Raw genomic sequence first — 7,965 nt, 5'->3', positions numbered from 1 at the left:
ACCCCAATGGGTAGGTAGAAAGTTTACACTGTACATAGAGGTTTTCATTCGCATCAGAGTGGACTACGAGATTAAGTGCAAAAGAAGTAAAGAAGAAATTATTATTTTTGTAATCAATCTTTTTTGGTAACACTGAGCATCATTTGTATATATTTTTATAATCTAAATTTTATATTTTTTATACTTTAAAAATTATGCTTGAAGAGGTTTAAAAAAGATAATTAAATTGCAAACCTAAAAAAATTGTACAATAATACTCAAGAGAAAATTATTTATAAACACAAAAACTTCATAATAAAAATCTTACTAATTCGTCAAAGACTAATCATAAACTATATAGCTTTATAAATCAAATTGATATAAATTTATGCCGTTTTATTGTAGTCCTGCTTTTCTTTTCTTTTTTCTTAGGACAAAACAAATAAATAAATAAAAATAAGCATGCCAAGGGTAAAAATGTCCAATAAAGTTGATTTCATTTAACAACATAAAAATATGAACCTGGTGATTACGAATAGCGAATAGCTAGGTTCTGCTTTCTGCCTGCAGCAAAAGTACATAAAGCAGTGATTCCCCATGCCATTGGTACGTGTATTACCAATTCTATTTGTTGCGCGTGAGAGCAACATTATCCAAAAATTGTTATCTTTTGCTCTTATTATTTATTATTAGCAAATTTTGTTTGGAAACAGAAAACGTTGTTAGGAGCCTTGAGAAAACGCTCAACGAGCTCGCCATTATCATGTGCTTGGTGTCAAATATATTTAAAATTTCAAGGTCTTCGTCTTTTTTGTTTTTTGGGTCGCATGATCTTCGTATTTAATGGTAACGAAAACAGATACGTCTAAACTTTTATGCATGCTATAATGAAGATAATAAATCATTAGTGTTATTAATCAGTATCTTGAATTAATTAGGAGTGTACTAAAAATCATAAAAAATCGTGTTAATATTTTTTTATAAAAATTATTTTGTCCATTTCTTTAATCAGCATTTTAATAAATATATCAATGAGATAGCACTATCGCGTGTGAAGAATAACTTTTTAAATATATTATCAATCTTTTAAATTGAATTTAAATATTTAAAATAATTAAATTTTATTAAAAACTTATTATTTTTAAAGAATTAAAATCATCTCTAATGATTATATATATTATTTATTTATCGCAAGTTTGGATTGTAATTTGCAATCTTCAAACCTTGATTTAGAATGTATAGATTGACTTTTATTTGAAACTAATATATGTTAACAATATTCAGCAATGTTGTGTTTACATGTTTTTTTGAAACATTTTAGTAAAAAAGGGGGCAAAATTACCTATTATCGGGTCAAACAGATATTTACAGACCATAATTATAATCCAAATATATCATTCTTAGATAATGTACAAATACTACCTCTCGTTTTCAAAAAAAAAAATTATGTAAAAAAAATATTATAAAGTGTGTCACAGCATGAAACTATATTTCAAGTTTAAAACATGCTGCATGCGATTATATGCTATAAATCAACTATCTATTTTTGTTTAATAAATGTTGACCGAATATTTTTTTATTCGTTTTAACGTATCTTTATTATTAACCATGATTTATTAAGAAACATGAAATTTAACAAATTTCTCTCGTTATTAATAAGGTGTGTATATGATTTTATGACTTCTGATAAAATTTAATTAATAATAAAACGTGTATTAGAATTCTTGATTTGTTGTCATCGAATGTTCAATCATGCATGTTAGTGAGTTACATATAGGTTTGGAGAGATTTGCCGTGATATTATCGTAGGTTCATCATCCAAACAAGAGGAATAAGAGTACCCAACCAATAATTGACGTGCAACGATGACGAGTTAAGGATGAAATGATTGATTTAATATTAGCCAATAGTTAATGAATTAAGCTATCGTTGGTCCATACAACTACTGGTTGCTTTCACGAAAAGGAAATTATCAAAAACTGAGTGAAATTAAATTTAAACTATTAATACAATTAAGATTTGTGTTTAAATTAATTTTGGATATAAAAATTATATGTAGAAGAAATAAAAAAGAATCTCAAGGTTAAACAAAATGCATTAAGCAACAATTGATGGTGTGTAGTGTGTAGGCAGAATCTTCAAAACAGTGACGAAAAGAATGAGTGAATATAGTAAAGAAAGATGCAAATGCATGTCAAAACATGAGTTTTAGTACTTTATGTTTTTTTATGACTCATTGGCACTTTTTCTTGTGCTTTGGATTCACTTTGGGCGCAGCCACATATCAGCCGTCCCAGTAGCGTTATTGGTTGGTGTGTGTGATTTGACAACTCTCTAACTCTCATCCCTCCGCTTTGGCCCTCGGGCCTCACCTTCACACACCAATTCAAATATAAATTATTTGGTTATTGAACATTTCCATTCCTATATTTTTATTAATTAACCAATAATGTTGATCTTTATTTTCAATATGATTTATGCCCCCACCAAAAATATATTATTTAATAATATTTTCAAATGTGGTTGGTGCGGTTTATTTAGGATCTTAATCCTTTAAATTTTATAAAATAAGAAAATCAAAATTTATTTATTGTTAATTTTATTATATTGATTTAAGTTAATAATAAAAAGTTTTCTCTTATTTAAAATAGTTAAATTTATTGTATTAATCCACATTCTTAATTTTCATTTACGTAACACATATATGTATATGTATAAACACGTACATTATTTGCATATTACACAAAATAAAAGAAAATATAAATTTTAATAATATAATATATTTCCTAAATTATTATTTTTTATTGTTACGTGACTAAAGTTGTAATTTCATAGATAGATGGATATGATATTTGTTTGAAAAAGTTTATAAATAATTCATATAAAATATTTTTTATAATTTTTTTACACTTAATAATTTATGTTTTTATAATTTATTTTAAATAAATTTATTATCAAATTTATATCATAAATTATTATTTAAAAATAATTAAACAAGTGTTTAAATTATCTGTATGCCAAAATTCATCTAACATAAAATTTTACAATGATTATGAATTCAAAATTTTTAAAATCTAACTCAGCGAAGTAAGTTGCATTGAATTATAACATATTTTGACACCTTAAAAAAAATTAACTTCTTAAAATTACAGCTCCTAAAAAACAGAGGTTATTGATGTAGAAATTTATGCATCCAAAAACAACATTATAAATCTCAAAACACGCAAGCATATGAATGAAACATGTATTTTATTTTATTTTTTTTCGTTATTTATTTTTTTTGATAGGCAAAACAAATCTTATTAAAAAGAGTTTAAGGAGAACTCAAAACTTATATACACAAAAAATTACTTACTCAGAGAAATAAAAAGCAAAAATACACTTATGCAAAATTAAGACAGATACAATTTTGTGGATTCAAATACCAATCAGCTAACATAATAGCTTCTTCCTTACTAACAAGTGATAACCATTTTCAGGATTTTAGAATAATAAAATCTAAGACTTTCCTCTCATCCAAAATACCATTGAAAAATATAATTCTATTTCTTTTCGTTATTTTACTTTTCAAGTCCTCTTTAATATATATTTTTTGTATGATTTCAACATCTTTTCAATTTTTTCAATTTTCAAAATTTCTACTGAATGATTTTGTCGTATGAGAAAACAAAGTATGTTTGTTCTCAAAACACTCGGTCATGAAATCAAAACTTGTATTTATATACACGCTTTAATCAAAATGCTCTACCTTATAATTGACAGGTAAATAAAATAGTGTTAATTTTTCTTCTACTTTTAAGGACTGATAAAAGTAATATAAATTTTTTGTTTCATCTTCGGCAGGACCTTTGAGTGGATTATGAAGACAGTTTTCTTTTCTTTTTGAGTTTTGGTAAGTATAGAGAAGTACACATATCTTCGTACTTTTAGTGGTTGGGCTGTGCAAACATATGAATTGAAACACTGCATTACTTTAGAGTAACACTACTTTTGTGATATTTTCTTATAATTTTTTTTTCCATCTCTTTACAATAATTTTCAGTGGTTTTACTTATTAGCTTAAGATATTAATATTCATTTTAATAATAATCTTAAGTAATTAAAAATGTATTTGATAAAATTAGTTTAAATTTTATAATTTGTTATGAACTAATTAAATTCAAATTCTTTGACAAAAGTAATTATACAAATAAATTAAAATGTGTTAAATAGCCAAAAAAATATTTTTTTAGTGTAAGCTATTTAAAAAATTGAGAATAAATTTTTTAATAATTAGTTTCTAATAAGCTAGATTTTTAAGAATGATAGGTACTCGCAAAATTTATTCTCAACGGATAAAGTATTTACTTGCTAAACAGGTAGAGATATGAATATAGATAAATACTCACAAATTTTAATAAGAATGAGTACGAGTATGAATACTAAGTATTCACTCCACTCCACATCCGCATATATATATATATATATATATATATATATATATATATTATTGCCTTAACCTAAATGAGAGAAAATTAGAGTTAATACTTTATATATTTAGCTAAAATTTCTCTATAGTCATTAATAATTATGTAATTATTATATAATCATGCAAATATGAAACTGGATACAAGTATTTTTTAAAATGCAAGTATAAAAATGGGTACTATAATACCCTATTCATGAACTTTACTTAAAATAATTTTCAATAAATTAATTTATAAAAGTCATAAGCTTTTCTATTTTTTGTTTATTAAACATTTCTATTGATTTATTGAAAAAAATCATTGCAAAAAATAAATTTGTATTACTAGACAATTTTGAAAGTGAATTTTTTTTATTAAAAAATAGTATATAAAAATATATAATAAAAATCTATATATAATAATTTTTAATGAAAGTCACATAACGAGCTCAGATGAAAGGGTATGAGAATAATTTATAAGAATAATTTATGATTCATATAAACTCTATTATATATTATTAACCATTAATGAAATCCGTTGAGTGTAAGTGGCTACCTGCCAACACTTGAAGCCTGGAAACGTGAAAATAGAAAGAAATGACGGTGCAGTTAAACAGGCAAGTTGTTCTTGCAAGTGTCGTTTGTAGAAGTCGTGATAACCATGGACCACAAGATGCACTCACGCTGTCATGGTTGCATTTTACTGCTCACTGTCGACAGGGAATCCAGTGTTTCTACAGGTACTATTTTAGATTGAAAAGGATATTTAAATTATTCAAAATTAATAATATATGTGCTATTTTATAATTTATTTATAATACATGTATGTATTTCGATATACATCATAAAACATAAGGGGATATCTGCTCCTTTTTTAGGTGTTTAAACAATATTTTCCAAGGATTGTAAATAGTAACTAAGAATAATACCTAAACATAAAATCATACTATTGTAGTCCTTAAAAGAAAAACCAACAACTCATTTATTAAACAAGAACATTTCATAAAACATTTTTTCAGAAGTACCGTTTATCTGTGATCATTGAGTTTATAATGAAACAATTCAGACATAAAAATTAATAAAGACAGAATTGCGTTAGGATACATTTAGATAAATAATTTTAGTTAAGTGTATGCTTGATAAAGTTTCATTGAATGTAAGTTTATCCGTATATTTAACTGTAAAATTACTTAGTGAATTTTTGAAATTATAAAAGTTTAACTTGTTTTGGACGGTGGTGGAGGTGGTTCTCTAACTCCAAAAATATAATAATAGCTGATACATGTCTTGGAGTAGATTAAACACATCTATAATTAAGGAAGGATTGAAAAATAAATAAAATTTAATATATATAATTATATTAATTTGTAATTCTTATATGAATATTTTTTTTGTTTGGTTTTCTATCCGTTTTAATCCAGATTCGACACATATCACGCACGAAATGTGGTAGACGAGTCTATTAATGAATTTTTTTTACATAAATAAAAGCTTAAATTCGAGACCTTACTCAAATAATACTAAACTGTTTGACATTTGATCAACTTTCATTAATTTATATGAATATTTTTAAATATAAATAAATACTTCATTATCATTAAACAATAATGATATTATGCGTCTTAAGAATAGATAAAGTATAATTAAAGGTAATTTATTTATATAATAAAATAAAAATTAAGTCATTCATTTAAAACATGATTATTGAAGATTGAAATAAAATTTATATAAAAATAAAGTAGTTTGATGATATTTTTTATTTTATTTTAACTTAAGAATAGTTTTGTGATTATCTTTAAACCTTGTTTTGATATCTTAATCATAATTAAATTATTTTTAATCATTAATTAAATTATTTTTTAATTACAATAAAAGACATTCAAATGATACGTGTTTTCATCTATCATTTCTGTCTTTTTTTTTTCTTTTTATTGTTAACGTCACTCGTTATTCCTATTCTATAAATGTACAAAATATTACAAAATAGGCTAGTTAATGATAGTTGATTTATATGAATATTTTTAAATATATATAACATTTAAAAAGAAATTAAAAAAATTAAACACATCTATAATTAGGGAAGGATTGAAAAATAAATAAAATTTAATATATATAATTATATTAATTTATAATTTTTATATGAATATTTTTTTTTTCAGTTTTCTATCTATTTTAATTTAGATTCAACACATATCACCCACTGAATATGGTGGATGAATCTATCAATAATTTTTTTTTACATAAATAAAGATTTAAACCAATACCTTACTCAAATAATATTAAACCGCTTGCTATTTGACTAATTTCTATTGATTTATATAAATATTTTTAAATATATATAATATTTAAAAATAAATTAAAAAAATTAAATATAAATAAATACATCATTATCATTAAACAATGATGATATTGTGCGTCTTAAGAATAGATAAAGTATAATTAAAGATAATTTATTGTATAAAATGTGAATATTATTTTAGTTATGTAAAAAAATTAAAAAATAAAGTTTTTTTTTTTCGTTGCGAGAAAAAAAAAACAAGGCATTTGAAACGGAGGAATAGACTGTGATATGACAAATTACATGAATCAACTGTCAATTTGAAGAGATATATTAAAATTAAAATATATAAACTTCAAAATTGCAGAGATAGAAAGTTTTTAATATTAACAAATAGATAAGCTAAGATGAACTAAATTAATAAATATTTTTAATAAAAATAAAAAATGACAAAATGTGAGATGCATAAGGTAAGAAAAATTACTTGGCAAGTTGAGAGAAAATAATTAAGATAATTTGGAAACCCAAAAAATGAGAAGAAGAAATACTCCTTAAAAAAAATACAAACGGTTAATATATCAAGTTGATTGGTTAATTACAAAACCACATACTTTTTATATGATAAGATAAAGCCTGTGCATAAAAAATTAAAAGGGAACCTTACATCGCATGAATCTAAAATAAAAAATAAAGAATTGATCATCACTATTTTAAATTGAATATTTTATAAATACGATTACATTTAAATTAAAAATGACTTATTTTTTTTATTTATTTTACCTTAAAATTAGTCCTTACCTTCTCCGCTACAAATTTAATATTGTCACTGCATGATGAGGCGAGCTTAATAACTCCGATCCGGAGGAGGAAGACAATGAGTTTAACTCGTTGGGAATATCATTTTTGGGAGCTCGCGATGGTTCTGACGAAACCAAATCCAGTTCTTGCTGAAATGTTCTAATTCTTCATCATTAACGTTAGACTTTCACCCAAAAACACATGCATGCTAAAGTTGTAGTTTCATATTGAATGTCAAGCCAGCTTCACTCAACCTACCTCTCATTACACTGAATTTGAAACCCCGAAAACGTAGCCACAGAGACCAAACAATATCATGCTCAATACTACAGAAAAGTTTTTAGATTTATTTTAGTTTTGAACCATATCACCAAACAATAAATTTACAAATACATACAAAAATTAATGCAATTAAAATCCTTAAAATTTTAAAAAATTTCAAATTCTGAATGTGCGCCATCATGAA

Source organism: Abrus precatorius, unplaced genomic scaffold, assembly GCF_003935025.1.
Source record: "Abrus precatorius isolate BTA unplaced genomic scaffold, Abrus_2018 Scaffold11, whole genome shotgun sequence".
NCBI lineage: Eukaryota > Viridiplantae > Streptophyta > Magnoliopsida > Fabales > Fabaceae > Abrus > Abrus precatorius.
The sequence above is the reverse complement of the archived record's forward strand: the minus strand, read 5'-3'. Positions refer to the sequence as shown.